This window comes from Podarcis melisellensis, assembly GCF_964234715.1.
Source record: "Podarcis melisellensis genome assembly, chromosome: 10".
NCBI lineage: Eukaryota > Metazoa > Chordata > Lepidosauria > Squamata > Lacertidae > Podarcis > Podarcis melisellensis.
Window position 1 is genome coordinate 12,094,153 of NC_138542.1, and position 27,197 is coordinate 12,121,349.

Consider the following 27,197-nt stretch of genomic DNA (forward strand, 5'->3'; position numbering starts at 1 on the left):
GGGATTTTTTCAAAGAAATCTTTTTCTTGCGGTTAAGTTGCCGAGGGCTGATTTCTTTTCCTGTGATAAAAAGCCTTCTCTTTCGACCACCAAACCTCTCAGGGGAGCATTTGTAACCGTTTGGCAGCATTTTTGAGTGAATTGCCGAAAGTCAGATTTTGGATGAAATTGTGACCCCGGGGCTTAGGGATTCTTTCAAAAAAATCTTTTCCTGCCGGTTAAGTTGTCGAGGGCTGATTTGTTTTCCTGTGATAAAAAGCCTTCTGTTTCGACCACGAAACCTTTCAGGGGAGCATTTGCAACGGTTTGGCACCATTTTTGAGTAAATTGCCGAAAGTCAGATTTTTGCTGAAATTGTGACCCCGGGGCTAAGGGATTTTTTCAAGAAAATCTTTTTCTGCCGGTTAAGTTGTCGAGGGCTGATTTCTTTTCCTGTGATAAAAAGCCTTCTGTTTCGACCGCCAAACCTCCCAGGGGAGCATTTGCAACCGTTTGGAACTGTTTTTGAGTAAATAGTCGAAAGTCAGATTTTTGCTGAAATTCTGACCCCGGGGCTTAGGGATTTTTTCAGAGAAATCTTTTTCTTCCGGTTAAGTTGTCGAGGGCTGATTTCTTTTCCTGTGATAAAAAGCCTTCTGTTTCGACTGCCAAACCTCCCAGGGGAGCATTTGCAACCGTTTGGCAGCATTTTTGAGTGAATTGCCGAAAGTCAGATATTGGATGAAATTGTGACCCCGGGGCTTAGGGATTTTTTCAAAAAAATCTTTTTCTACCTGTTAGGTTGTCGAGGGCTGATTTGTTTTCCTGTGATAAAAAGCCGTCTGTTTCGACCGCCAAACCTCTCAGGGGAGCATTTGTAACCGTTTGGCAGCATTTTTGAGTGTATTGCCGAAAGTCAGATATTGGATGAAATTGTGACCCCGGGGCTTAGGGATTTTTTCAAAAAAATCTTTTTCTACCTGTTAGGTTGTCGAGGGCTGATTTGTTTTCCTGTGATAAAAAGCCTTCTGTTTCGACCGCCAAACCTCTCAGCGGAGCATTTGCAACCGTTTGGCAGCAATTTTGAGTGAATTGCCGAAAGTCAGATTTTTGATGAAATTGTGACCCCGGGGCTTAGGGATTTTTTCAAAAAAATCTTTTTCTACCGGTTAAGTTGTGGAGGGCTGATTTCTTTTCTGTGATAAAAAGCCTTCTGTTTCGACCACTAAACCTTTCAGGGGAGCATTTGCAACCGTTTGGCAGCATTTTTGAGTGAATTGTCGAAAGTCAGATTTTGGATGAAATTGTGACCCCGGGGCTTAGGGATTTTTTGAAAAAAATCTTTTTCTGCCGGTTAAGTTGTCGAGGGCTGATTTCTTTTCCTGTGATAAAAAGCCTTCTGTTTCGACCGACAAACCTCCCAGGGGAGCATTTGCAACCATTTGGAACTGTTTTTGAGTAAATAGTCGAAAGTCAGATTTTTGCTGAAATTAGGACCCTGGGGCTTAGGGATTTTTTCAAAGAAATCTTTTTCTTCTGGTTAAGTTGTCGAGGGCTGATTTCTTTTCCTGTGATAAAAAGCCTTCTGTTTCGACCGCCAAACCTCCCAGGGGAGCATTTGCAACCGTTTGGAACTGTTTTTGAGTAAATAGTCGAAAGTCAGATTTTTGCTGAAATTCTGACCCCGGGGCTTAGGGATTTTTTCAAAGAAATCTTTTTCTTCCGGTTAAGTTGTCGAGGGCTGATTTCTTTTCCTGTGATAAAAAGCCTTCTGTTTCGACTGCCAAACCTCCCAGGGGAGCATTTGCAACCGTTTGGCAGCATTTTTGAGTGAATTGCGGAAAGTCAGATATTGGATGAAATTGTGACCCCGGGGCTTAGGGATTTTTTCAAAGAAATCTTTTTCTTGCGGTTAAGTTGCCGAGGGCTGATTTCTTTTCCTGTGATAAAAAGCCTTCTCTTTCGACCACCAAACCTCTCAGGGGAGCATTTGTAACCGTTTGGCAGCATTTTTGAGTGAATTGCCGAAAGTCAGATTTTGGATGAAATTGTGACCCCGGGGCTTAGGGATTCTTTCAAAAAAATCTTTTCCTGCCGGTTAAGTTGTCGAGGGCTGATTTGTTTTCCTGTGATAAAAAGCCTTCTGTTTCGACCACGAAACCTTTCAGGGGAGCATTTGCAACGGTTTGGCACCATTTTTGAGTAAATTGCCGAAAGTCAGATTTTTGCTGAAATTGTGACCCCGGGGCTAAGGGATTTTTTCAAGAAAATCTTTTTCTGCCGGTTAAGTTGTCGAGGGCTGATTTCTTTTCCTGTGATAAAAAGCCTTCTGTTTCGACCGCCAAACCTCCCAGGGGAGCATTTGCAACCGTTTGGAACTGTTTTTGAGTAAATAGTCGAAAGTCAGATTTTTGCTGAAATTCTGACCCCGGGGCTTAGGGATTTTTTCAGAGAAATCTTTTTCTTCCGGTTAAGTTGTCGAGGGCTGATTTCTGTTTCTGTGATAAAAAGCCTTCTGTTTCGACTGCCAAACCTCCCAGGGGAGCATTTGCAACCGTTTGGCAGCATTTTTGAGTGAATTGCCGAAAGTCAGATATTGGATGAAATTGTGACCCCGGGGCTTAGGGATTTTTTCAAAAAAATCTTTTTCTACCTGTTAGGTTGTCGAGGGCTGATTTGTTTTCCTGTGATAAAAAGCCTTCTGTTTCGACCGCCAAACCTCTCAGGGGAGCATTTGTAACCGTTTGGCAGCATTTTTGAGTGTATTGCCGAAAGTCAGATATTGGATGAAATTGTGACCCCGGGGCTTAGGGATTTTTTCAAAAAAATCTTTTTCTACCTGTTAGGTTGTCGAGGGCTGATTTGTTTTCCTGTGATAAAAAGCCTTCTGTTTCGACCGCCAAACCTCTCAGCGGAGCATTTGCAACCGTTTGGCAGCAATTTTGAGTGAATTGCCGAAAGTCAGATTTTTGATGAAATTGTGACCCCGGGGCTTAGGGATTTTTTCAAAAAAATCTTTTTCTACCGGTTAAGTTGTGGAGGGCTGATTTCTTTTCTGTGATAAAAAGCCTTCTGTTTCGACCACTAAACCTTTCAGGGGAGCATTTGCAACCGTTTGGCAGCATTTTTGAGTGAATTGTCGAAAGTCAGATTTTGGATGAAATTGTGACCCCGGAGCTTAGGGATTTTTTGAAAAAAATCTTTTTCTGCCGGTTAAGTTGTCGAGGGCTGATTTCTTTTCCTGTGATAAAAAGCCTTCTGTTTCGACCGACAAACCTCCCAGGGGAGCATTTGCAACCATTTGGAACTGTTTTTGAGTAAATAGTCGAAAGTCAGATTTTTGCTGAAATTAGGACCCTGGGGCTTAGGGATTTTTTCAAAGAAATCTTTTTCTTCTGGTTAAGTTGTCGAGGGCTGATTTCTTTTCCTGTGATAAAAAGCCTTCTGTTTCGACTGCCAAATCTCCCAGGGGAGCATTTGCAACCGTTTGGCAGCATTTTTGAGTGAATTGCCGAAAGTCAGATATTGGATGAAATTGTGACCCCGGGGCTTAGGGATTTTTTCAAAAAAATCTTTTTCTACCTGTTAGGTTGTCGAGGGTTGATTTGTTTTCCTGTGATAAAAAGCCTTCTGTTTCGACCGCCAAACCTCTCAGGGGAGCATTTGTAACCGTTTGGCAGCATTTTTGAGTGAATTGCCGAAAGTCAGATATTGGATGAAATTGTGACCCCGGGGCTTAGGGATTTTTTCAAAAAAATCTTTTTCTACCTGTTAGGTTGTCGAGGGCTGATTTGTTTTCCTATGATAAAAAGCCTTCTGTTTCGACCGCCAAACCTCTCAGCAGAGCATTTGCAACCGTTTGGCAGCAATTTTGAGTGAATTGCCGAAAGTCAGATTTTTGATGAAATTGTGACCCCGGGGCTTAGGGATTTTTTCAAAAAAATCTTTTTCTTCTGGTTAAGTTGTCGAGGGCTGATTTCTTTTCCTGTGATAAAAAGCCTTCTGTTTCGACTGCCAAACCTCCCAGGGGAGCATTTGCAACCGTTTGGCAGCATTTTTGAGTGAATTGCCGAAAGTCAGATATTGGATGAAATTGTGACCCCGGGGCTTAGGGATTTTTTCAAAAAAATCTTTTTCTACCTGTTAGGTTGTCGAGGGCTGATTTGTTTTCCTGTGATAAAAAGCCTTCTGTTTCGACCGCCAAACCTCTCAGGGGAGCATTTGTAACCGTTTGGCAGCATTTTTGAGTGAATTGCCGAAAGTCAGATATTGGATGAAATTGTGACCCCGGGGCTTAGGGATTTTTTCAAAAAAATCTTTTTCTACCTGTTAGGTTGTCGAGGGCTGATTTGTTTTCCTATGATAAAAAGCCTTCTGTTTCGACCGCCAAACCTCTCAGCAGAGCATTTGCAACCGTTTGGCAGCAATTTTGAGTGAATTGCCGAAAGTCAGATTTTTGATGAAATTGTGACCCCGGGGCTTAGGGATTTTTTCAAAAAAATCTTTTTCTACCGGTTAAGTTGTGGAGGGCTGATTTCTTTTCTGTGATAAAAAGCCTTCTGTTTCGACCACTAAACCTTTCAGGGTAGCATTTGCAACCGTTTGGCAGCATTTTTGAGTGAATTGTCGAAAGTCAGATTTTGGATGAAATTGTGACCCCGGAGCTTGGGGATTTTTTCAAAAAAATCTTTTTTGCCCGGTTAAGTTGTCGAGGGCTGATTTCTTTTCCTGTGATAAAAAGCCTTCTGTTTCGACCGCCAAACCTCCCATGGGAGCATTTGCAACCGTTTGGAACTGTTTTTGAGTAAATAGTCGAAAGTCAGATTTTTGCTGAAATTAGGACCCCGGGGCTTAGGGATTTTTTCAAAGAAATCTTTTTCTTCTGGTTAAGTTGTCGAGGGCTGATTTCTTTTCCTGTGATAAAAAGCCTTCTGTTTCGACTGCCAAACCTCCCAGGGGAGCATTTGCAACCGTTCGGCAGCATTTTTGAGTGAATTGCCGAAAGTCAGATATTGGATGAAATTGTGACCCCGGGGCTTAGGGATTTTTTCAAAAAAATCTTTTTCTACCTGTTAGGTTGTCGAGGGTTGATTTGTTTTCCTGTGATAAAAAGCCTTCTGTTTCGACCGCCAAACCTCTCAGGGGAGCATTTGTAACCGTTTGGCAGCATTTTTGAGTGAATTGCCGAAAGTCAGATATTGGATGAAATTGTGACCCCGGGGCTTAGGGATTTTTTCAAAAAAATCTTTTTCTACCTGTTAGGTTGTCGAGGGCTGATTTGTTTTCCTATGATAAAAAGCCTTCTGTTTCGACCGCCAAACCTCTCAGCAGAGCATTTGCAACCGTTTGGCAGCAATTTTGAGTGAATTGCCGAAAGTCAGATTTTTGATGAAATTGTGACCCCGGGGCTTAGGGATTTTTTCAAAAAAATCTTTTTCTTCTGGTTAAGTTGTCGAGGGCTGATTTCTTTTCCTGTGATAAAAAGCCTTCTGTTTCGACTGCCAAACCTCCCAGGGGAGCATTTGCAACCGTTTGGCAGCATTTTTGAGTGAATTGCCGAAAGTCAGATATTGGATGAAATTGTGACCCCGGGGCTTAGGGATTTTTTCAAAAAAATCTTTTTCTACCTGTTAGGTTGTCGAGGGCTGATTTGTTTTCCTGTGATAAAAAGCCTTCTGTTTCGACCGCCAAACCTCTCAGGGGAGCATTTGTAACCGTTTGGCAGCATTTTTGAGTGAATTGCCGAAAGTCAGATATTGGATGAAATTGTGACCCCGGGGCTTAGGGATTTTTTCAAAAAAATCTTTTTCTACCTGTTAGGTTGTCGAGGGCTGATTTGTTTTCCTATGATAAAAAGCCTTCTGTTTCGACCGCCAAACCTCTCAGCAGAGCATTTGCAACCGTTTGGCAGCAATTTTGAGTGAATTGCCGAAAGTCAGATTTTTGATGAAATTGTGACCCCGGGGCTTAGGGATTTTTTCAAAAAAATCTTTTTCTACCGGTTAAGTTGTGGAGGGCTGATTTCTTTTCTGTGATAAAAAGCCTTCTGTTTCGACCACTAAACCTTTCAGGGTAGCATTTGCAACCGTTTGGCAGCATTTTTGAGTGAATTGTCGAAAGTCAGATTTTGGATGAAATTGTGACCCCGGAGCTTGGGGATTTTTTCAAAAAAATCTTTTTTGCCCGGTTAAGTTGTCGAGGGCTGATTTCTTTTCCTGTGATAAAAAGCCTTCTGTTTCGACCGCCAAACCTCCCATGGGAGCATTTGCAACCGTTTGGAACTGTTTTTGAGTAAATAGTCGAAAGTCAGATTTTTGCTGAAATTAGGACCCCGGGGCTTAGGGATTTTTTCAAAGAAATCTTTTTCTTCTGGTTAAGTTGTCGAGGGCTGATTTCTTTTCCTGTGATAAAAAGCCTTCTGTTTCGACTGCCAAACCTCCCAGGGGAGCATTTGCAACCGTTCGGCAGCATTTTTGAGTGAATTGCCGAAAGTCAGATATTGGATGAAATTGTGACCCCGGGGCTTAGGGATTTTTTCAAAAAAATCTTTTTCTACCTGTTAGGTTGTCGAGGGTTGATTTGTTTTCCTGTGATAAAAAGCCTTCTGTTTCGACCGCCAAACCTCTCAGGGGAGCATTTGTAACCGTTTGGCAGCATTTTTGAGTGAATTGCCGAAAGTCAGATATTGGATGAAATTGTGACCCCGGGGCTTAGGGATTTTTTCAAAAAAATCTTTTTCTACCTGTTAGGTTGTCGAGGGCTGATTTGTTTTCCTATGATAAAAAGCCTTCTGTTTCGACCGCCAAACCTCTCAGCAGAGCATTTGCAACCGTTTGGCAGCAATTTTGAGTGAATTGCCGAAAGTCAGATTTTTGATGAAATTGTGACCCCGGGGCTTAGGGATTTTTTCAAAAAAATCTTTTTCTACCGGTTAAGTTGTGGAGGGCTGATTTCTTTTCTGTGATAAAAAGCCTTCTGTTTCGACCACTAAACCTTTCAGGGGAGCATTTGCAACCGTTTGGTAGCATTTTTGAGTGAATTGCCGAAAGTCAGATTTTGGATGAAATTGTGACCCCGGGGCTTAGGGATTTTTTCAAAAAAATCTTTTGATGCCGGTTAAGTTGTCGAGGGCTGATTTCTTTTCTGTGATAAAAAGCCTTCTGTTTCGACCGCCAAACCTTTCAGGGGAGCATTTGCAACCGTTTGGCACAATTTTTTAGTAAATTGCCGAAAGTCAGATTTTTGCTGAAATTGTGACCCCGGGGCTTAGGGATTTTTTCAAGAAAATCTTTTTCTGCCGGTTAAGTTGTCGAGGGCTGATTTATTTTCCTGTGATAAAAAGCCTTCTGTTTCGACCAATAAACCTTTCAGGGGAGCATTTGAAACCGTTTGGCAGCATTTTTGAGTGAATTGCCAAAAGTCAGATTTTGGATGAAATTGTGACCCCGGGGCTTAGGGATTTTTTCAAAAAAATCTTTTTCTGCTGGTTATGTTGTCGAGGGCTGATTTCTTTTCTAGGGGTTAAAAAGCCTTCTGTTTCGACCGCCAAACCTCTCAGCGGAGCATCTGCAACCGTTTAGCAGTATTTTTGAGTAAATTGCCGAAAGTCAGATTTTGGATGAAATTGTGACCCCGGGGCTTGGGGATTTTTTCAAAAAAATCTTTTTCTTCCGGTTAAGTTGTCGAGGGCTGATTTCTTTTCCTGTGATAAAAAGCCTTCTCTTTCGACCGCCAAACCTCTCAGGGGAGCATTTGTAACCGTTTGGCAGCATTTTTGAGTAAATTGCCGAAAGTCAGATTTTGGATGAAATTGTGACCCCGGGGCTTAGGGATTTTTTCAAAAAAATCTTTTTCTGCCTGTTAGGTTGTCGAGGGCTGATTTGTTTTCCTGTTATAAAAAGCCTTCTGTTTCGACCGCCAAACCTCTCAGGGGAGCATTTGCAACCGTTTGGCAGAATTTTTGAGTGAATTGCCGAAAGTCAGATATTGGATGAAATTGTGACCCCGAGGCTTAGGGATTTTTTCAAAAAAACTTTTTCTGCCAGTTAAGTTGTCGTGGGCTGATTTCTTTTCCTGTGATAAAAAGCCTTCTGTTTCGACCACTAAACCTTTCAGGGGAGCATTTGCAACCGTTTGGCACAATTTTTGAGTAAATTGCCAAAAGTCAGATTTTTGCAGAAATTGTGACCCCGGGGCTTAGGGATTTTTTCAAGAAAATCTTTTTCTGCCGGTTAAGTTGTCGAGGGCTGATTTCTTTTCCTGTGATGAAAAGCATTCTGTTTCGAACACTAAACCTCTCAGCGGAGCATTTGCAACCGTTTGGCAGCATTTTTGAGTAAATTGCCGAAAGTCAGATTTTGGATGAAATTGTGACCCCGGGGCTTAGGGATTTTTTCAAAAAAATCTTTTTCTGCCTGTTAGGTTGTCGAGGGCTGATTTCTTTTCCTGTGATAAAAAGCCTTCCGTTTCGACCGCCAAACCTCTCAGGGGAGCATTTGAAACCGTTTGGCAGCATTTTTGAGTGAATTGCCGAAAGTCAGATTTTGGATGAAATTGTGACCCCGGGGCTTAGGGATTCTTTCAAAAAAATCTTTTTCTTCCGGTTAAGTTGTGGAGGGCTGATTTGTTTTCCTGTGATAAAAAGCCTTCTCTTTCGACCGCCAAACCTCTCAGGGGAGCATTTGTAACCGTTTGGCAGCATTTTTGAGTAAATTGCCGAAAGTCAGATTTTGGATGAAATTGTGACCCCGGGGCTTAGGGATTTTTTCAAAAAAATCTTTTTCTGCCTGTTAGGTTGTCGAGGGCTGATTTGTTTTCCTGTTATAAAAAGCCTTCTGTTTCGACCGCCAAACCTCTCAGGGGAGCATTTGCAACCGTTTGGCAGCATTTTTGAGTGAATTGCCGAAAGTCAGATATTGGATGAAATTGTGACCCCGGGGCTTAGGGATTTTTTCAAAAAAATCTTTTTCTTCCGGTTAAGTTGTCGAGGGCTGATTTCTTTTCCTGTGATAAAAAGCCTTCTGTTTCGACCGCCAAACCTCCCAGGGGAGCATTTGCAACCGTATGGCAGCATTTTTGAGTGAATTGCCGAAAGTCAGATTTTTAATGAAATTTTGACCCCGGGGCTTAGGGATTTTTTCAAAAAAATCTTTTTCTGCCGGTGAAGTTGTCGACGGCTGATTTCTTTTCCTGTGATAAAAAGCCTTCTGTTTCGACTGCCAAACCTCTCGGCGGAGGATTTGCAACCGTTTGGCAGCATTTTGAGTGAATTGCCGAAAGTCAGATTTTTGCTGAAATTGTGACCCCGAGGCTTAGGGATTTTTTCAAGAAAATCTTTTTCTGCCGGTTAAGCTGTGGAGGCCTGATTTCTTTTCCTGTGATAAAAAGCCTTCTGTTTCGACCGCCAAACCTCTCAGCGAAGCATTTGCAACCGTTTGGCAGCATTTTGAGTGAATTGCCGAAAGTCAGATTTTGGATGAAATTGTGACCCCGGGGCTTGGGGATTTTTTCAAAAAAATCTTTTTCTACCGGTTAACCTGTGGAGGCCTGATTTCTTTTCCTGTGATAAAAAGCCTTCTGTTTCGACCGCCAAACCTCCCAGGGGAGCATTTGCAACCGTTTGGCAGCATTTTGAGTGAATAGCCGAAAGTCAGATTTTGGATGAAATTGTGACCCCGGGGCTTGGGGATTTTTTCAAAAATCTTTTTCTGCCTGTTAAGTTGTCGAGGGCTGATTTCTTTTCCTGTGATAAAAAGCCTTCTGTTTCGACCGCCAAACCTATCAGCGGAGCAGTTGCAACCGTTTGGCAGCATTTTTGAGTGAATTGCCGAAAGTCAGATTTTTGATGAAATTGTGACCCCAGGGCTTAGGGATTTTTTCAAAAATAACTTTTTCTACCGGTTAAGTTGTGGAGGGCTGATTTCTTCTCTGTCATAAAAAGCATTGTGTTTCGACCACTAAACCTTTCAAGGGAGCATTTGCAACCGTTTGGCAGCATTTTTGAGTAAATTGCCGAAAGTCAGATTTTGGATGAAATTGTGACCCCGGGGTTAGGGATTTTTTCAAGAAAATCTTTTTCTGCCGGTTAAGTTGTCGAGGGCTAATTTCTTTTCCTGTGATAAAAAGCATTCTGTTTCGACCACTAAACCTCTCAGCGGAGCATTTGCAACCGTTTGGCAGCATTTTTGAGTAAATTGCCGAAAGTCAGATTTTGGATGAAATTGTGACCCCGGGGCTTAGGGATTTTTTCAAAAAAATCTTTTTCTTCCGGTTAAGTTGTGGAGGGCTGATTTCTTTTCCTGTGATAAAAAGCCTTCTGTTTCGACCGCCAAACCTCTCAGCGAAGCATTTGCAACCGTTTGGCAGCATTTTGAGTGAATTGCCGAAAGTCAGATTTTGGATGAAATTGTGACCCCGGGGCTTGGGGATTTTTTCAAAAAAATCTTTTTCTGCCGGTTAAGTTGTCGAGGGCTGATTTCTTTTCCTGTGATAAAAAGCCTTCTGTTTCGACTGCCAAACCTCTCGGCGGAGGATTTGCAACCGTTTGGCAGCATTTTTGAGTGAATTGCCGAAAGTCAGATTTTGGATGAAATTGTGACCCCAGGGCTTAGGGATTTTTTCAAGAAAATCTTTTTCTGCCGGTTAAGCTGTGGAGGCCTGATTTCTTTTCCTGTGATAAAAAGCCTTCTGTTTCGACCGCCAAAACTCCCAGGGGAGCATTTGCAACCGTATGGCAGCATTTTTGAGTGAATTGCCGAAAGTCAGATTTTGGATGAAATTGTGACCCCGGGGCTTAGGGATTTTTTCAAAAAAATCTTTTTCTGCCGGTTAAGTTGTCGACGGCTGATTTCTTTTCCTGTGATAAAAAGCCTTCTGTTTCGACCACTAAACCTTTCAGGGGAGCATTTGCAACCGTTTGGCACAATTTTTGAGTGAATTGCGGAAAGTCAGATTTTTGATGAAATTGTGACCCCAGGGCTTAGGGATTTTTTCAATAATAACTTTTTCTACCGGTTAAGTTGTGGAGGGCTGATTTCTTCTCTGTGATAAAAAGCCTTCTGTTTCGACCACCAAACCTTTCAGGGGAGCATTTGCAACCGTTTGGCACAATTTTTGAGTAAATTGCCGAAAGTCAGATTTTTGCTGAAATTGTGACCCCGGGGCTTAGGGATTTTTTCAAAAAAATGTTTTTCTTCCGGTTAAGTTGTCGAGGGCTGATTTCTTTTCCTGTGATAAAAAGCCTTCTGTTTCGACCGCCAAACCTCCCAGGGGAGCATTTGCAACCGTATGGCAGCATTTTTGAGTGAATTGCCGAAAGTCAGATTTTGGATGAAGTTGTGACCCCGGGGCTTAGGGATTTTTTCAAAAAAATCTTTTTCTTCCGGTTAAGTTGTCGACGGCTGATTTCTTTTCCTGTGATAAAAAGCCTTCTGTTTCGACCGCCAAACCTCTCAGCGGAGCATTTGCAACCGTTTGGCAGCATTTTTGAGTGAATTGCCGAAAGTCAGATTTTGGATGAAATTGTGACCCCGGGGCTTAGGGATTTTTTCAAAAAAATCTTTTTCTGCCTGTTAGGTGGTCGAGGGCTGATTTGTTTTCCTGTGATAAAAAGCCTTCTGTTTCGACCGCCAAACCTATCAGCGGAGCAGTTGCAACCGTTTGGCAGCATTTTTGAGTGAATTGCCGAAAGTCAGATTTTTGATGAAATTGTGACCCCGGGGCTTAGGGATTTTTTCAAAAATAACTCTTTCTACCGCTTAACCTGTGGAGGCCTGATTTCTTTTCCTGTGATAAAAAGCCTTCTGTTTCGACCGCCAAACCTCCCAGGGGAGCATTTGCAACCGTATGGCAGCATTTTTGAGTGAATTGCCGAAAGTCAGATTTTGGATGAAATTGTGACCCCGGGGCTTAGGGATTTTTTCAAAAAAATCTTTTTCTGCCGGTTAAGTTGTCGACGGCTGATTTCTTTTCCTGTGATAAAAAGCCTTCTGTTTCGACCGCCAAACCTCTCAGGGGGGCAGTTGCAACCGTTTTGCACCATTTTTATGTTAGTTGCCGAAGGTCAGATTTTGGATGAAATTGTGACCCCGGGGCTTAGGGATTTTTTCAAGAAAATCTTTTTCTGCCGGTTAAGCTGTGGAGGCCTGATTTCTTTTCCTGTGATAAAAAGCCTTCTGTTTCGACCGCCAAACCTCTCAGCGAAGCATTTGCAACCGTTTGGCAGCATTTTGAGTGAATTGCCGAAAGTCAGATTTTGGATGAAATTGTGACCCCGGGGCTTGGGGATTTTTTCAAAAATCTTTTTCTGCCGGTTAAGTTGTCGAGGGCTGATTTCTTTTCCTGTGATAAAAAGCCTTCTGTTTCGACCGCCAAACCTATCAGCGGAGCAGTTGCAACCGTTTGGCAGCATTTTTGAGTGAATTGCCGAAAGTCAGATTTTTGATGAAATTGTGACCCCAGGGCTTAGGGATTTTTTCAAAAATAACTTTTTCTACCAGTTAAGTTGTGGAGGGCTGATTTCTTCTCTGTGATAAAAAGCCTTCTGTTTCGACCACCAAACCTTTCAGGGAAGCATTTGCAACCGTTTGGCACCATTTTTCAGTAAATTGCCGAAAGTCAGATTTTTGCTGAAATTGTGACCCCGGGGCTTAGGGATTTTTCCAAAAAAATATTTTTCTGCCGGTTAAGTTGTCGTGGGCTGATTTCTTTTCCTGTGATAAAAAGCCTTCTGTTTCGACCACTAAACCTTTCAGGGGAGCATTTGCAACCGTTTGGCACAATTTTTGAGTAAATTGCCAAAAGTCAGATTTTTGCTGAAATTGTGACCCCGGGGCTTAGGGATTTTTTCAAGAAAATCTTTTTCTGCCGGTTAAGCTGTGGAGGCCTGATTTCTTTTCCTGTGATAAAAAGCCTTCTGTTTCGACCGCCAAACCTCTCAGCGAAGCATTTGCAACCGTTTGGCAGCATTTTGAGTGAATTGCCGAAAGTCAGATTTTGGATGAAATTGTGACCCCGGGGCTTAGGGATTTTTTCAAAAAAATCTTTTTCTGCCGGTTAAGTTGTCGTGGGCTGATTTCTTTTCCTGTGATAAAAAGCCTTCTGTTTCGACCACTAAACCTTTCAGGGGAGCATTTGCAACCGTTTGGCACAATTTTTGGGTAAATTGCCAAAAGTCAGATTTTTGCTGAAATTGTGACTCCGGGGCTTAGGGATTTTTTCAAGAAAATCTTTTTCTGCCGGTTAAGCTGTGGAGGCCTGATTTCTTTTCCTGTGATAAAAAGCCTTCTGTTTCGACCGCCAAACCTCTCAGCGAAGCATTTGCAACCGTTTGGCAGCATTTTGAGTGAATTGCCGAAAGTCAGATTTTGGATGAAATTGTGACCCCGGGGCTTAGGGATTTTTTCAAAAAAATCTTTTTCTGCCGGTTAAGTTGTCGTGGGCTGATTTCTTTTCCTGTGATAAAAAGCCTTCTGTTTCGACCACTAAACCTTTCAGGGGAGCATTTGCAACCGTTTGGCACAATTTTTGAGTAAATTGCCAAAAGTCAGATTTTTGCTGAAATTGTGACCCCGGGGCTTAGGGATTTTTTCAAGAAAATCTTTTTCTGCCGGTTAAGCTGTGGGCGCCTGATTTCTTTTCCTGTGATAAAAAGCCTTCTGTTTCGACCGCCAAACCTCTCAGCGAAGCATTTGCAACCGTTTGGCAGCATTTTGAGTGAATTGCCGAAAGTCAGATTTTGGATGAAATTGTGACCCCGGGGCTTGGGGATTTTTTCAAAAAAATCTTTTTCTGCCGGTTAAGTTGTCGAGGGCTGATTTCTTTTCAGTGATAAAAAGCCTTCTGTTTCGACTGCCAAACCTCTCGGCGGAGGATTTGCAACCGTTTGGCAGCATTTTTGAGTGAATTGCCGAAAGTCAGATTTTGGATGAAATTGTGACCCCGGGGCTTAGGGGTTTTTTCAAAAAAATCTTTTTCTGCCTGTTAGGTTGTCGAGGGCTGATTTGTTTTCCTGTGATAAAAAGCCTTCTGTTTCGACCGCCAAACCTATCAGCGGAGCAGTTGCAACCGTTTGGCAGCATTTTTGAGTGAATTGCCGAAAGTCAGATTTTGGATGAAATTGTGACCCCAGGGCTTAGGGATTTTTTCAAGAAAATCTTTTTCTGCCGGTTAAGCTGTGGAGGCCTGATTTCTTTTCCTGTGATAAAAAGCCTTCTGTTTCGACCGCCAAAACTCCCAGGGGAACATTTGCAACCGTATGGCAGCATTTTTGAGTGAATTGCCGAAAGTCAGATTTTGGATGAAATTGTGACCCCGGGGCTTAGGGATTTTTTCAAAAAAATCTTTTTCTGCCGGTTAAGTTGTCGACGGCTGATTTCTTTTCCTGTGATAAAAAGCCTTCTGTTTCGACCACTAAACCTTTCAGGGGAGCATTTGCAACCGTTTGGCACAATTTTTGAGTGAATTGCGGAAAGTCAGATTTTTGATGAAATTGTGACCCCAGGGCTTAGGGATTTTTTCAATAATAACTTTTTCTACCGGTTAAGTTGTGGAGGGCTGATTTCTTCTCTGTGATAAAAAGCCTTCTGTTTCGACCACCAAACCTTTCAGGGGAGCATTTGCAACCGTTTGGCACAATTTTTGAGTAAATTGCCGAAAGTCAGATTTTTGCTGAAATTGTGACCCCGGGGCTTAGGGATTTTTTCAAAAAAATGTTTTTCTGCTGGTTAAGTTGTCGAGGGCTAATTTCTTTTCCTGTGATAAAAAGCCTTCTGTTTCGACCGCCAAACCTCTCAGCGGAGCATTTGCAACCGTTTGGCAGTATTTTTGAGTAAATTGCCGAAAGTCAGATTTTGGATGAAATTGTGACCCCGGGGCTTGGGGATTTTTTCAAAAAAATCTTTTTCTTCCGGTTAAGTTGTCGAGGGCTGATTTCTTTTCCTGTGATGAAAAGCATTCTGTTTCGACCACTAAACCTTTCAGGGGAGCATTTGCAACCGTTTGGCAGCATTTTTGAGTAAATTGCCGAAAGTCAGATTTTGGATGAAATTGTGACCCCGGGGCTTGGGGATTTTTTCAAAAAAATCTTTTTCTGCCTGTTAGGTTGTCGAGGGCTGATTTCTTTTCCTGTGATAAAAAGCCTTCCGTTTCGACCGCCAAACCTCTCAGGGGAGCATTTGAAACCGTTTGGCAGCATTTTTGAGTGAATTGCCGAAAGTCAGATTTTGGATGAAATTGTGACCCCGGGGCTTAGGGATTTTTTCAAAAAAATCTTTTTCTGCCTGTTAGGTTGTCGAGGGCTGATTTGTTTTCCTGTTATAAAAAGCCTTCTGTTTCGACCGCCAAACCTCTCAGGGGAGCATTTGCAACCGTTTGGCAGCATTTTTGAGTGAATTGCCGAAAGTCAGATATTGGATGAAATTGTGACCCCGGGGCTTAGGGATTTTTTCAAAAAAATCTTTTTCTTCCGGTTAACTTGTCGAGGGCTGATTTCTTTTCCTGTGATAAAAAGCCTTCTGTTTCGACCGCCAAACCTCCCAGGGGAGCATTTGCAACCGTATGGCAGCATTTTTGAGTGAATTGCCGAAAGTCAGATTTTGGATGAAGTTGTGACCCCGGGGCTTAGGGATTTTTTCAAAAAAATCTTTTTCTGCCGGTTAAGTTGTCGACGGCTGATTTCTTTTCCTGTGATAAAATGCCTTCTGTTTCGACCGCCAAACCTCTCAGCGGAGCATTTGCAACCGTTTGGCAGCATTTTTGAGTAAATTGCCGAAAGTCAGATTTTGGATGAAATTGTGACCCCGGGGCTTAGGGATTTTTTCAAAAAAATCTTTTTCTGCCGGTTAAGTTGTCGTGGGCTGATTTCTTTTCCTGTGATAAAAAGCCTTCTGTTTCGACCACTAAACCTTTCAGGGGAGCATTTGCAACCGTTTGGCACAATTTTTGAGTAAATTGCCCAAAGTCAGATTTTTGCTAAAATTGTGACCCCGGGGCTTAGGGATTTTTTCAAAAGAATCTTTTTCTGCCGGTTAAGCTGTGGAGGCCTGATTTCTTTTCCTGTGATAAAAAGCCTTCTGTTTCGACCGCCAAACCTCTCAGCGAAGCATTTGCAACCGTTTGGCAGCATTTTGAGTGAATTGCCGAAAGTCAGATTTTGGATGAAATTGTGACCCCGGGGCTTGGGGATTTTTTCAAAAATCTTTTTCTGCCGGTTAAGTTGTCGAGGCCTGATTTCTTTTCCTGTGATAAAAAGCCTTCTGTTTCGACCGCCAAACTTCTCAGCGGAGCATTTGCAACCGTTTGGCAGCATTTTTGAGTGAATTGCCAAAAGTCAGATTTTGGATGAAATTGTGACCCCGGGGTTTAGGGATTTTTTCAAAAAAATCTTTTTCTGCCGGTTAAGTTGTCGAGGGCTGATTTCTTTTCCTGTGATAAAAAGCCTTCTCTTTCGACCGCCAAACCTCTCAGGGGAGCATTTGTAACCGTTTGGCAGCATTTTTGAGTGAATTGCCGAAAGTCAGATTTTGGATGAAATTGTGACCCCGGGGCTTAGGGATTTTTTCAAAAAAATCTTTTTCTGCCTGTTATGTTGTCGAGGGCTGATTTCTTTTCCTGTGATAAAAAGCCTTCTGTTTCGACCAGTATACCTTTCAGGGGAGCATTTGCAACCGTTTGGCACAATTTTTGAGTAAATTGCCGAAAGTCAGATTTTTGCTGAAATTGTGACCCCGGGGCTTGGGGATTTTTTCAAAAAAATCTTTTTCTGCCGGTTAAGTTGTCGAGGGCTTATTTCTTTTCCTGTGATAAAAAGCCTTCTGTTTCGACCGCCAAACCTCTCAGCGGAGCATTTGCAACCGTTTGGCAGCATTTTTGAGTGAATTGCCAAAAGTCAGATTTTGGATGAAATTGTGACCCCGGGGCTTAGGGATTTTTTCAAAAAAATCTTTTTCTGCCGGTTAAGTTGTCGAGGACTGATTTCTTTTCTGTGATAAAAAGACTTCTGTTTCGACCACTAAACCTTTCAGGGGAGCATTTGCAACCGTTTGGCAGCATTTTTGAGTGAATTGCCAAAAGTCAGATTTTGGATGAAATTGTGACTCCGGGGCTTAGGGATTTTTTCAAAAAAATCTTTTTCTGCCGGTTAAGTTGTCGAGGGCTGATTTGTTTTCCTGCTATAAAAAGCCTTCTGTTTCGACCGCCAAACCTCTCAGGGGAGCATTTGCAACCGTTTGGCAGCATTTTTGAGTAAATTGCCGAAAGTCAGATTTTTGCTGAAATTCTGACCCCGGGGCTTAGGGATTTTTTTAAAAAAATCTTTTTCTGCTGGTTAAGTTGTCGAGGACTGATTTCTTTTCTGTGATAAAAAGACTTCTGTTTCGACCACTAAACCTCTCAGGGGAACATTTGCAACTGTTTGGCACCATTTTTGAGTAAATAGCCGAAAGTCAGATTTTTGCTTAAATTGTGACTCCGGGGCTTAGGGATTTTTTCAAAAAAATCTTTTTATGCCGGTTAAGTTGTCGAGGGCTGATTTGTTTTCCTGCTATAAAAAGCCTTCTGTTTCGACCGCCAAACCTCTCAGGGGAGCATTTGCAACCGTTTGGCAGCATTTTTGAGTAAATTGCCGAAAGTCAGATTTTTGCTGAAATTCTGACCCCGGAGCTTAGGGATTTTTACAAAAAAATCTTTTTCTGCCGGTTAAGTTGTCGAGGGCTGATTTCTTTTCCCGTGATAAAAAGCCTTCTGTTTCGACCGCCAAACCTCTCAGGGGAACATTTGCAACCGTTTGGCACCATTTTTGAGTAAATAGCCGAAAGTCAGATTTTTGCTTAAATTGTGACCCCGGGGCTTAGGGATTTTTTCAAAAAATCTTTTTCTGCCAGTTAAGTTGTCGAGGGCTTATTTGTATTCCTGTTATAAAAAGCCTTCTGTTTCGACCGCCAAACCTCTCAGGGGAGCATTTGCAACCGTTTGGCAGCATTTTTGAGTGAATTGCCGAAAGTCAGATTTTGGATGAAATTGTGACCCCGGGGTTTAGGGATTTATTCAAAAAAATCTTTTTCTGCCGGTTAAGTTGTCGAGGGCTGAGTTCTTTTCCTGTGATAAAAAGCCTTCTGTTTCGACCGCCAAACCTCTCAGGGGGGCTTTGCAGCTGTTTGGAACCATGTTTGAGTAAATTGTCGAAAGTCAGATTTTTGCTGAAATTGTGACCCCGGGGCTTAGGGATTTTTTCAAAAAATCTTTTTCTGCCAGTTAAGTTGTCGAGGGCTGATTTGTTTTCCTGTTATAAAAAGCCTTCTGTTTCGACCGCCAAACCTCTCAGGGGAGCATTTGCAACCGTGTGGCAGCATTTTTGAGTGAATTGCCGAAAGTCAGATATTGGATGAAATTGTGACCCCGGGGCTTAGGGATTTTTTCAAAAAAATCTTTTTCTTCCGGTTAACTTGTCGAGGGCTGATTTCTTTTCCTGTGATAAAAAGCCTTCTGTTTCGACCGCCAAACCTCCCAGGGGAGCATTTGCAACCGTATGGCAGCATTTTTGAGTGAATTGCCGAAAGTCAGATTTTGGATGAAGTTGTGACCCCGGGGCTTAGGGATTTTTTCAAAAAAATCTTTTTCTGCCGGTTAAGTTGTCGACGGCTGATTTCTTTTCCTGTGATAAAATGCCTTCTGTTTCGACCGCCAAACCTCTCAGCGGAGCATTTGCAACCGTTTGGCAGCATTTTTGAGTAAATTGCCGAAAGTCAGATTTTGGATGAAATTGTGACCCCGGGGCTTAGGGATTTTTTCAAAAAAATCTTTTTCTGCCGGTTAAGTTGTCGTGGGCTGATTTCTTTTCCTGTGATAAAAAGCCTTCTGTTTCGACCACTAAACCTTTCAGGGGAGCATTTGCAACCGTTTGGCACAATTTTTGAGTAAATTGCCCAAAGTCAGATTTTTGCTAAAATTGTGACCCCGGGGCTTAGGGATTTTTTCAAAAGAATCTTTTTCTGCCGGTTAAGCTGTGGAGGCCTGATTTCTTTTCCTGTGATAAAAAGCCTTCTGTTTCGACCGCCAAACCTCTCAGCGAAGCATTTGCAACCGTTTGGCAGCATTTTGAGTGAATTGCCGAAAGTCAGATTTTGGATGAAATTGTGACCCCGGGGCTTGGGGATTTTTTCAAAAATCTTTTTCTGCCGGTTAAGCTGTGGAGGCCTGATTTCTTTTCCTGTGATAAAAAGCCTTCTGTTTCGACCGCCAAACCTCTCAGCGAAGCATTTGCAACCGTTTGGCAGCATTTTGAGTGAATTGCCGAAAGTCAGATTTTGGATGAAATTGTGACCCCGGGGCTTGGGGATTTTTTCAAAAATCTTTTTCTGCCGGTTAAGTTGTCGAGGCCTGATTTCTTTTCCTGTGATAAAAAGCCTTTTGTTTCGACCGCCAAACTTCTCAGCGGAGCATTTGCAACCGTTTGGCAGCATTTTTGAGTGAATTGCCAAAAGTCAGATTTTGGATGAAATTGTGACCCCGGGGTTCAGGGATTTTTTCAAAAAAATCTTTTTCTGCCGGTTAAGTTGTCGAGGGCTGATTTCTTTTCCTGTGATAAAAAGCCTTCTCTTTCGACCGCCAAACCTCTCAGGGGAGCATTTGTAACCGTTTGGCAGCATTTTTGAGTGAATTGCCGAAAGTCAGATTTTGGATGAAATTGTGACCCCGGGGCTTAGGGATTTTTTCAAAAAAATCTTTTTCTGCCTGTTATGTTGTCGAGGGCTGATTTCTTTTCCTGTGATAAAAAGCCTTCTGTTTCGACCAGTATACCTTTCAGGGGAGCATTTGCAACCGTTTGGCACAATTTTTGAGTAAATTGCCGAAAGTCAGATTTTTGCTGAAATTGTGACCCCGGGGCTTGGGGATTTTTTCAAAAAAATCTTTTTCTGCCGGTTAAGTTGTCGAGGGCTTATTTCTTTTCCTGTGATAAAAAGCCTTCTGTTTCGACCGCCAAACCTCTCAGCGGAGCATTTGCAACCGTTTGGCAGCATTTTTGAGTGAATTGCCAAAAGTCAGATTTTGGATGAAATTGTGACCCCGGGGCTTAGGGATTTTTTCAAAAAAATCTTTTTCTGCCGGTTAAGTTGTCGAGGACTGATTTCTTTTCTGTGATAAAAAGACTTCTGTTTCGACCACTAAACCTTTCAGGGGAGCATTTGCAACCGTTTGGCAGCATTTTTGAGTGAATTGCCAAAAGTCAGATTTTGGATGAAATTGTGACTCCGGGGCTTAGGGATTTTTTCAAAAAAATCTTTTTATGCCGGTTAAGTTGTCGAGGGCTGATTTGTTTTCCTGCTATAAAAAGCCTTCTGTTTCGACCGCCAAACCTCTCAGGGGAGCATTTGCAACCGTTTGGCAGCATTTTTGAGTAAATTGCCGAAAGTCAGATTTTTGCTGAAATTCTGACCCCGGGGCTTAGGGATTTTTTTAAAAAAATCTTTTTCTGCTGGTTAAGTTGTCGAGGACTGATTTCTTTTCTGTGATAAAAAGACTTCTGTTTCGACCACTAAACCTCTCAGGGGAACATTTGCAACTGTTTGGCACCATTTTTGAGTAAATAGCCGAAAGTCAGATTTTTGCTTAAATTGTGACTCCGGGGCTTAGGGATTTTTTCAAAAAAATCTTTTTATGCCGGTTAAGTTGTCGAGGGCTGATTTGTTTTCCTGCTATAAAAAGCCTTCTGTTTCGACCGCCAAACCTCTCAGGGGAGCATTTGCAACCGTTTGGCAGCATTTTTGAGTAAATTGCCGAAAGTCAGATTTTTGCTGAAATTCTGACCCCGGAGCTTAGGGATTTTTACAAAAAAATCTTTTTCTGCCGGTTAAGTTGTCGAGGGCTGATTTCTTTTCCCGTGATAAAAAGCCTTCTGTTTCGACCGCCAAACCTCTCAGGGGAACATTTGCAACCGTTTGGCACCATTTTTGAGTAAATAGCCGAAAGTCAGATTTTTGCTTAAATTGTGACCCCGGGGCTTAGGGATTTTTTCAAAAAATCTTTTTCTGCCAGTTAAGTTGTCGAGGGCTTATTTGTATTCCTGTTATAAAAAGCCTTCTGTTTCGACCGCCAAACCTCTCAGGGGAGCATTTGCAACCGTTTGGCAGCATTTTTGAGTGAATTGCCGAAAGTCAGATTTTTGATGAAATTGTGGCCCCGGGGCTTAGGGATTTTTTGAAAAAAATCTTTTTCTGCCGGTTAAGTTGTCGAGGGCTGATTTCTTTTCCTGTGATAAAAAGCCTTCTGTTTCGACCGCCAAACCTCTCAGGGGGGCTTTGCAGCTGTTTGGAACCATGTTTGAGTAAATTGTCGAAAGTCAGATTTTTGCTGAAATTGTGACCCCGGGGCTTAGGGATTTTTACAAAAAAATCTTTTTCTGCCTGTTAGGTTGTCGAGGGCTGATTTCTTTTCCTGTGATAAAAAGCCTTCTGTTTCGACTGCCAAACCTGTCAGCGGAGCATTTGCAACTGTTTGGCAGCATTTTTGAGTGAATTGCCGAAAGTCAGATTTTGGATGAAATTGTGACCCCGGGGCTTAGGGATTTTTTCAAAAAAATCTTTTGATGCCGGTTAAGTTGTCGAGGGCTGATTTCTTTACTGTGATAAAAAGCCTTCTGTTTCGACCACTAAACCTCCCAGGGGAGCATTTGCAACCGTATGGCAGCATTTTTGAGTGAATTGCCGAAAGTCAGATTTTTGATGAAATTGTGACCCCGGGGCTTAGGGATATTTTCAAAAAAATCTTTTTCTGCCGGTTAAGTTGTTGACGGCTGATTTCTTTTCCTGTGATAAAAAGCCTTCTGTTTCGACCGCCAAACCTCTCAGTGGAGCATTTGCAACCGTTTGGCAGTATTTTTGAGTAAATTGCCGAAAGTCAGATTTTGGATGAAATTGTGACCCCGGGGATTAGGGATTTTTTCAAAAAAATATTTTTCTGCCGGTTAAGTTGTCGAGGGCTGATTTCTTTTCCTGTGATAAAAAGCCTTCTGTTTCGACCACTAAACCTTTCAGGGGAGCATTTGCAACCGTTTGGCACAATTTTTGAGTAAATTGCCGAAAGTCAGATTTTTGCTGAAATTGTGACCCCCGGGCTTAGGGATTTTTTTCAAGAAAATCTTTTTCTGCCGGTAAAGCTGTGGAGGCCTGATTTCTTTTCCTGTGATAAAAAGCCTTCTGTTTCGACCGCCAAACCTCTCAGTGAAGCATTTGCAACCGTTTGGCAGCATTTTGAGTGAATTGCCGAAAGTCAGATTTTGGATGAAATTGTGACCCCGGGGCTTGGGGATTTTTTCAAAAAATTCTTTTTCTGCCGGTTAAGTTTTCGAGGGCTGATTTCTTTTCCTGTGATAAAAAGCCTTCTGTTTCGACCGCCACACCTCCCAGGGGAGCATTTGCAACCGTATGGCAGCATTTTTGAGTGAATTGCCGAAAGTCAGATTTTGGATGAAATTGTGACCCCGGGGCTTAGGGATTTTTTTAAATAAATCTTTTTCTGCCGGTTAAGTTGTCGAAGGCCGATTTCTTTTCCTGTGATAAAAAGGCTTCTGTTTCGACCGCCAAACCTCTCAGGGGGCTTTGCAACTGTTTGGCACCATTTTTGAGTAAATTGCCGAAAGTCAGATTTTTGCTGAAATTCTGACTCCGGGGGTTAGGTATTTTTACAAAAAAATCTTTTTCTGCTGGTTAAGTTGTCGTGGGCTGATTTCTGTTCCCGTGATAAAAAGCCTTCTGTTTCGACCGCCAAACCTCTCAGGGGAACATTTGCAACTGTTTGGCACAATTTTTGAGTAAATTGCCGAAAGTCAGATTTTTGCTGAAATTGTGACCCCGGGGCTTAGGGATTTTTTCAAGAAAATCTTTTTCTGCCAGTTAAGTTGTCGAGGGCTTATTTGTATTCCTGTTATAAAAAGCCTTCTGTTTCGACCGCCAAACCTCTCAGCGGAGCATTTGCAACCCTTTGGCAGCATTTTTGAATGAATTGCCGAAAGTCAGATTTTTAATGAAATTGTGACCCCTTGGCTTAGGGATTTTTTCAAAAATAACTATTTCTACCGGTTAAGTTGTCGAGGGCTGATTTCCTTTCTGTGATAAAAAGCCTTCTGTTTCGACCGCCAAACCTCTCAGGGGGGCTTTGCAACTGTTTGGAACCATGTTTGAGTAAATAGTCGAAAGTCAGATTTTTGCTGAAATTGTGACCCCGGGGCTTAGGGATTTTTACAAAAAAATCTTTTTCTGCTGGTTAAGTTTTTGAGGGGTGATTTCTTTTCCTATGATAAGAAGCCTTCTGTTTCGACCGCCAAACCTCTCAGCGGAGCATTTCCAACCGTTTGGCAGCAATTTTGAGTGAATTGCCGAAAGTCAGATTTTGGATGAAATTGTGACCCCGGGGCTTAGGGATTTTTTCAAAAAAATATTTTGATGCCGGTTAAGTTGTCGAGGGCTGATTTCTTTTCTGTGATAAAAAGCCTTCTGTTTCGACCGCCAAACCTCTCAGTGGGGCTTTGCAACTGTTTGGAACCATTTTTGAGTAAATAGTCGAAAGTCAGATTTTGGATGAAATTGTGACCCCGGGGCTTAGGGATTTTTTCAAAAAAATCTTTTTGTGCTGGTTAAGTTGTCGAGGGCTGATTTCTTTTCCTGTGATAAAAAGGCTTCTGTTTCGACCACTAAACCTTTCAGGGGAGCATTTGCAACCGTTTGGCACAATTTTTGAGTAAATTGCCGAAAGTCAGATTTTTGCTGAAATTGTGACCCCGGGGCTTGGGGATTTTTTCAAAAAAATCTTTTTCTGCCGGTTAAGTTGTCGAGGGCTGATTTCTTTTCTGTGATAAAAAGCCTTCTGTTTCGACCACTAAACCTTTCAGGGGAGCATTTGCAACCGTTTGGCACAATTTTTGAGTAAATTGCAGAAAGTCAGATTTTTGCTGAAATTGTGACCCCGGGGCTTAGGGATTTTTTCAAGAAAACCTTTTTCTGCCGGTTAAGTTGTCGAGGGCTAATTTCTTTTCCTGTGATAAAAAGCCTTCTGTTTCGACCACTAAACCTTTCAGGGGAGCATTTGCAACCGTTTGGCACAATTTTTGAGTAAATTGCCGAAAGTCAGATTTTGGATGAAATTGTGACCCCGGGGCTTGGGGATTTTTTCAAAAAAATCTTTTTCTGCCGGTTAAGTTGTCGAGGGCTGATTTCTTTTCCTGTGATAAAAAGTCTTCTGTTTCGACTGCCAAACCTCCCAGGGGAGCATTTGCAACCGTATGGCAGCATTTTTGAGTGAATTGCCGAAAGTCAGATTTTTGATGAAATTGTGACCCCGGGGCTTAGGGATTTTTTCAAAAAAATCTTTTTCTGCCGGTTAAGTTGTTGACGGCTGATTTCTTTTCCTATGATAAAAAGCCTGCTGTTTCGACCGCCAAACCTCTCAGTGGAGCATTTGCAACCGTTTGGCAGTATTTTTGAGTAAATTGCCGAAAGTCAGATTTTGGATGAAATTGTGACCCCGGGGCTTAGGGATTTTTTCAAAAAAATATTTTTCTGCCGGTTAAGTTGTCGAGGGCTGATTTCTTTTCCTGTGATAAAAAGCCTTCTGTTTCGACCACTAAACCTTTCAGGGGAGCATTTGCAACCGTTTGGCACAATTTTTGAGTAAATTGCCGAAAGTCAGATTTTTGCTGAAATTGTGACCCCGGGGCTTAGGGATTTTTTCAAGAAAATCTTTTTCTGCCGGTAAAGCTGTGGAGGCCTGATTTCTTTTCCTGTGATAAAAAGCCTTCTGTTTCGACCGCCAAACCTCTCAGTGAAGCATTTGCAACCGTTTGGCAGCATTTTGAGTGAATTGCCGAAAGTCAGATTTTGGATGAAATTGTGACCCCGGGGCTTGGGGATTTTTTCAAAAAAATCTTTTTCTGCCGGTTAAGTTTTCGAGGGCTGATTTCTTTTCCTGTGATAAAAAGCCTTCTGTTTCGACCGCCACACCTCCCAGGGGAGCATTTGCAACCGTATGGCAGCATTTTTGAGTGAATTGCCGAAAGTCAGATTTTCGATGAAATTGTGACCCCGGGGCTTGGGGATTTTTTCAAAAAAATCTTTTGATGCCGGTTAAGTTGTCGAGGGCTGATTTCTTTTCTGTGATAAAAAGCCTTCTGTTTCGACCGCCAAACCTCTCAGTGGGGCTTTGCAACTGTTTGGAACCATTTTTGAGTAAATAGTCGAAAGTCAGATTTTGGATGAAATTGTGACCCCGGGGCTTAGGGATTTTTTCAAAAAAATATTTTTGTGCTGGTTAAGTTGTCGAGGGCTGATTTCTTTTCCTGTGATAAAAAGCCTTCTGTTTCGACCACTAAACCTTTCAGGGGAGCATTTGCAACCGTTTGGCACAATTTTTGAGTAAATTGCCGAAAGTCAGATTTTTGCTGAAATTGTGACCCCGGGGCTTGGGGATTTTTTCAAAAAAATCTTTTTTTGCCGGTTAAGTTGTCGAGGGCTGATTTCTTTTCCTGTGATAAAAAGCCTTCTGTTTCGACCGCCAAACCTCTCAGCGGAGCATTTGCAACCGTTTGGCAGCATTTTTGAATGAATTGCCGAAAGTCAGATTTTTAATGAAATTGTGACCCCTTGGCTTAGGGATTTTTTCAAAAATAACTATTTCTACCGGTTAAGTTGTGGAGGGCTGATTTCCTTTCTGTGATAAAAAGCCTTCTGTTTCGACCGCCAAACCTCTCAGGGGGGCTTTGCAACTGTTTGGAACCATGTTTGAGTAAATAGTCGAAAGTCAGATTTTTGCTGAAATTGTGACCCCGGGGCTTAGGGATTTTTACAAAAAAATCTTTTTCTGCTGGTTAAGTTTTTGAGGGGTGATTTCTTTTCCTATGATAAGAAGCCTTCTGTTTCGACCGCCAAACCTCTCAGCGGAGCATTTGCAACCGTTTGGCAGCAATTTTGAGTGAATTGCAGAAAGTCAGATTTTGGATGAAATTGTGACCCCGGGGCTTAGGGATTTTTTCAAAAAAATATTTTGATGCCGGTTAAGTTGTCGAGGGCTGATTTCTTTTCTGTGATAAAAAGCCTTCTGTTTCGACCGCCAAACCTCTCAGTGGGGCTTTGCAACTGTTTGGAACATTTTTTGAGTAAATAGTCGAAAGTCAGATTTTGGATGAAATTGTGACCCCGGGGCTTAGGGATTTTTTCAAAAAAATCTTTTTGTGCCGGTTAAGTTGTCGAGGGCTGATTTCTTTTCCTGTGATAAAAAGCCTTCTGTTTCGACCACTAAACCTTTCAGGGGAGCATTTGCAACCGTTTGGCACAATTTTTGAGTAAATTGCCGAAAGTCAGATTTTTGCTGAAATTGTGACCCCGGGGCTTGGGGATTTTTTCAAAAAAATCTTTTTCTGCCGGTTAAGTTGTCGAGGGCTGATTTCTTTTCCTGTGATAAAAAGCCTTCTGTTTCGACCGCCAAACCTCTCAGCGGAGCATTTGCAACCGTTTGGCAGCATTTTTGAGTGAATTGCCGAAAGTCAGATTTTGGATGAAATTGTGACCCCGGGGCTTAGGGATTCTTTCAAAAAAATCTTTTCCTGCCGGTTAAGTTGTCGAGGGCTGATTTGTTTTCCTGTGATAAAAAGCCTTCTGTTTCGACCACTAAACCTTTCAGGGGAGCATTTGCAACCGTTTGGCACCATTTTTGAGTGAATTGCCGAAAGTCAGATTTTGGATGAAATTGTGACCCCGGGGCTTGGGGATTTTTTTCAAAAAAATCTTTTTCTGCCGGTTAAGTTGTCGAGGGCTGATTGGTTTTCCTGTTATAAAAAGCCTTCTGTTTCGACCGCCAAAGCTCTCAGGTGAGCATTTGCAACCGTTTTGCAGCATTTTTGAGTGAATTGCCGAAAGTCAGATTTTGGTTGAAATTGTGACCCCGGGGCTTAGGGATTTTTTCAAAAAAATCTTTTTCTGCCGGTTAAGTTGTCGAGGGCTGATTTCTTTTCCCGTGATAAAAAGCCTTCTGTTTCAACCGCCAAACTTCTCAGCGGAGCATTTGCAACCGTTTGGCAGCATATTTGAATGAATTGCCGAAAGTCAGATTTTTAATGAAATTGTGACCCCGGGGCTTAGGGATTTTTTCAAAAATAACTTTTTCTACCGGTTAAGTTGTGGAGGGCTGATTTCTTCTCTGTGATAAAAAGCCTTCTGTTTCGACCACCAAACCTT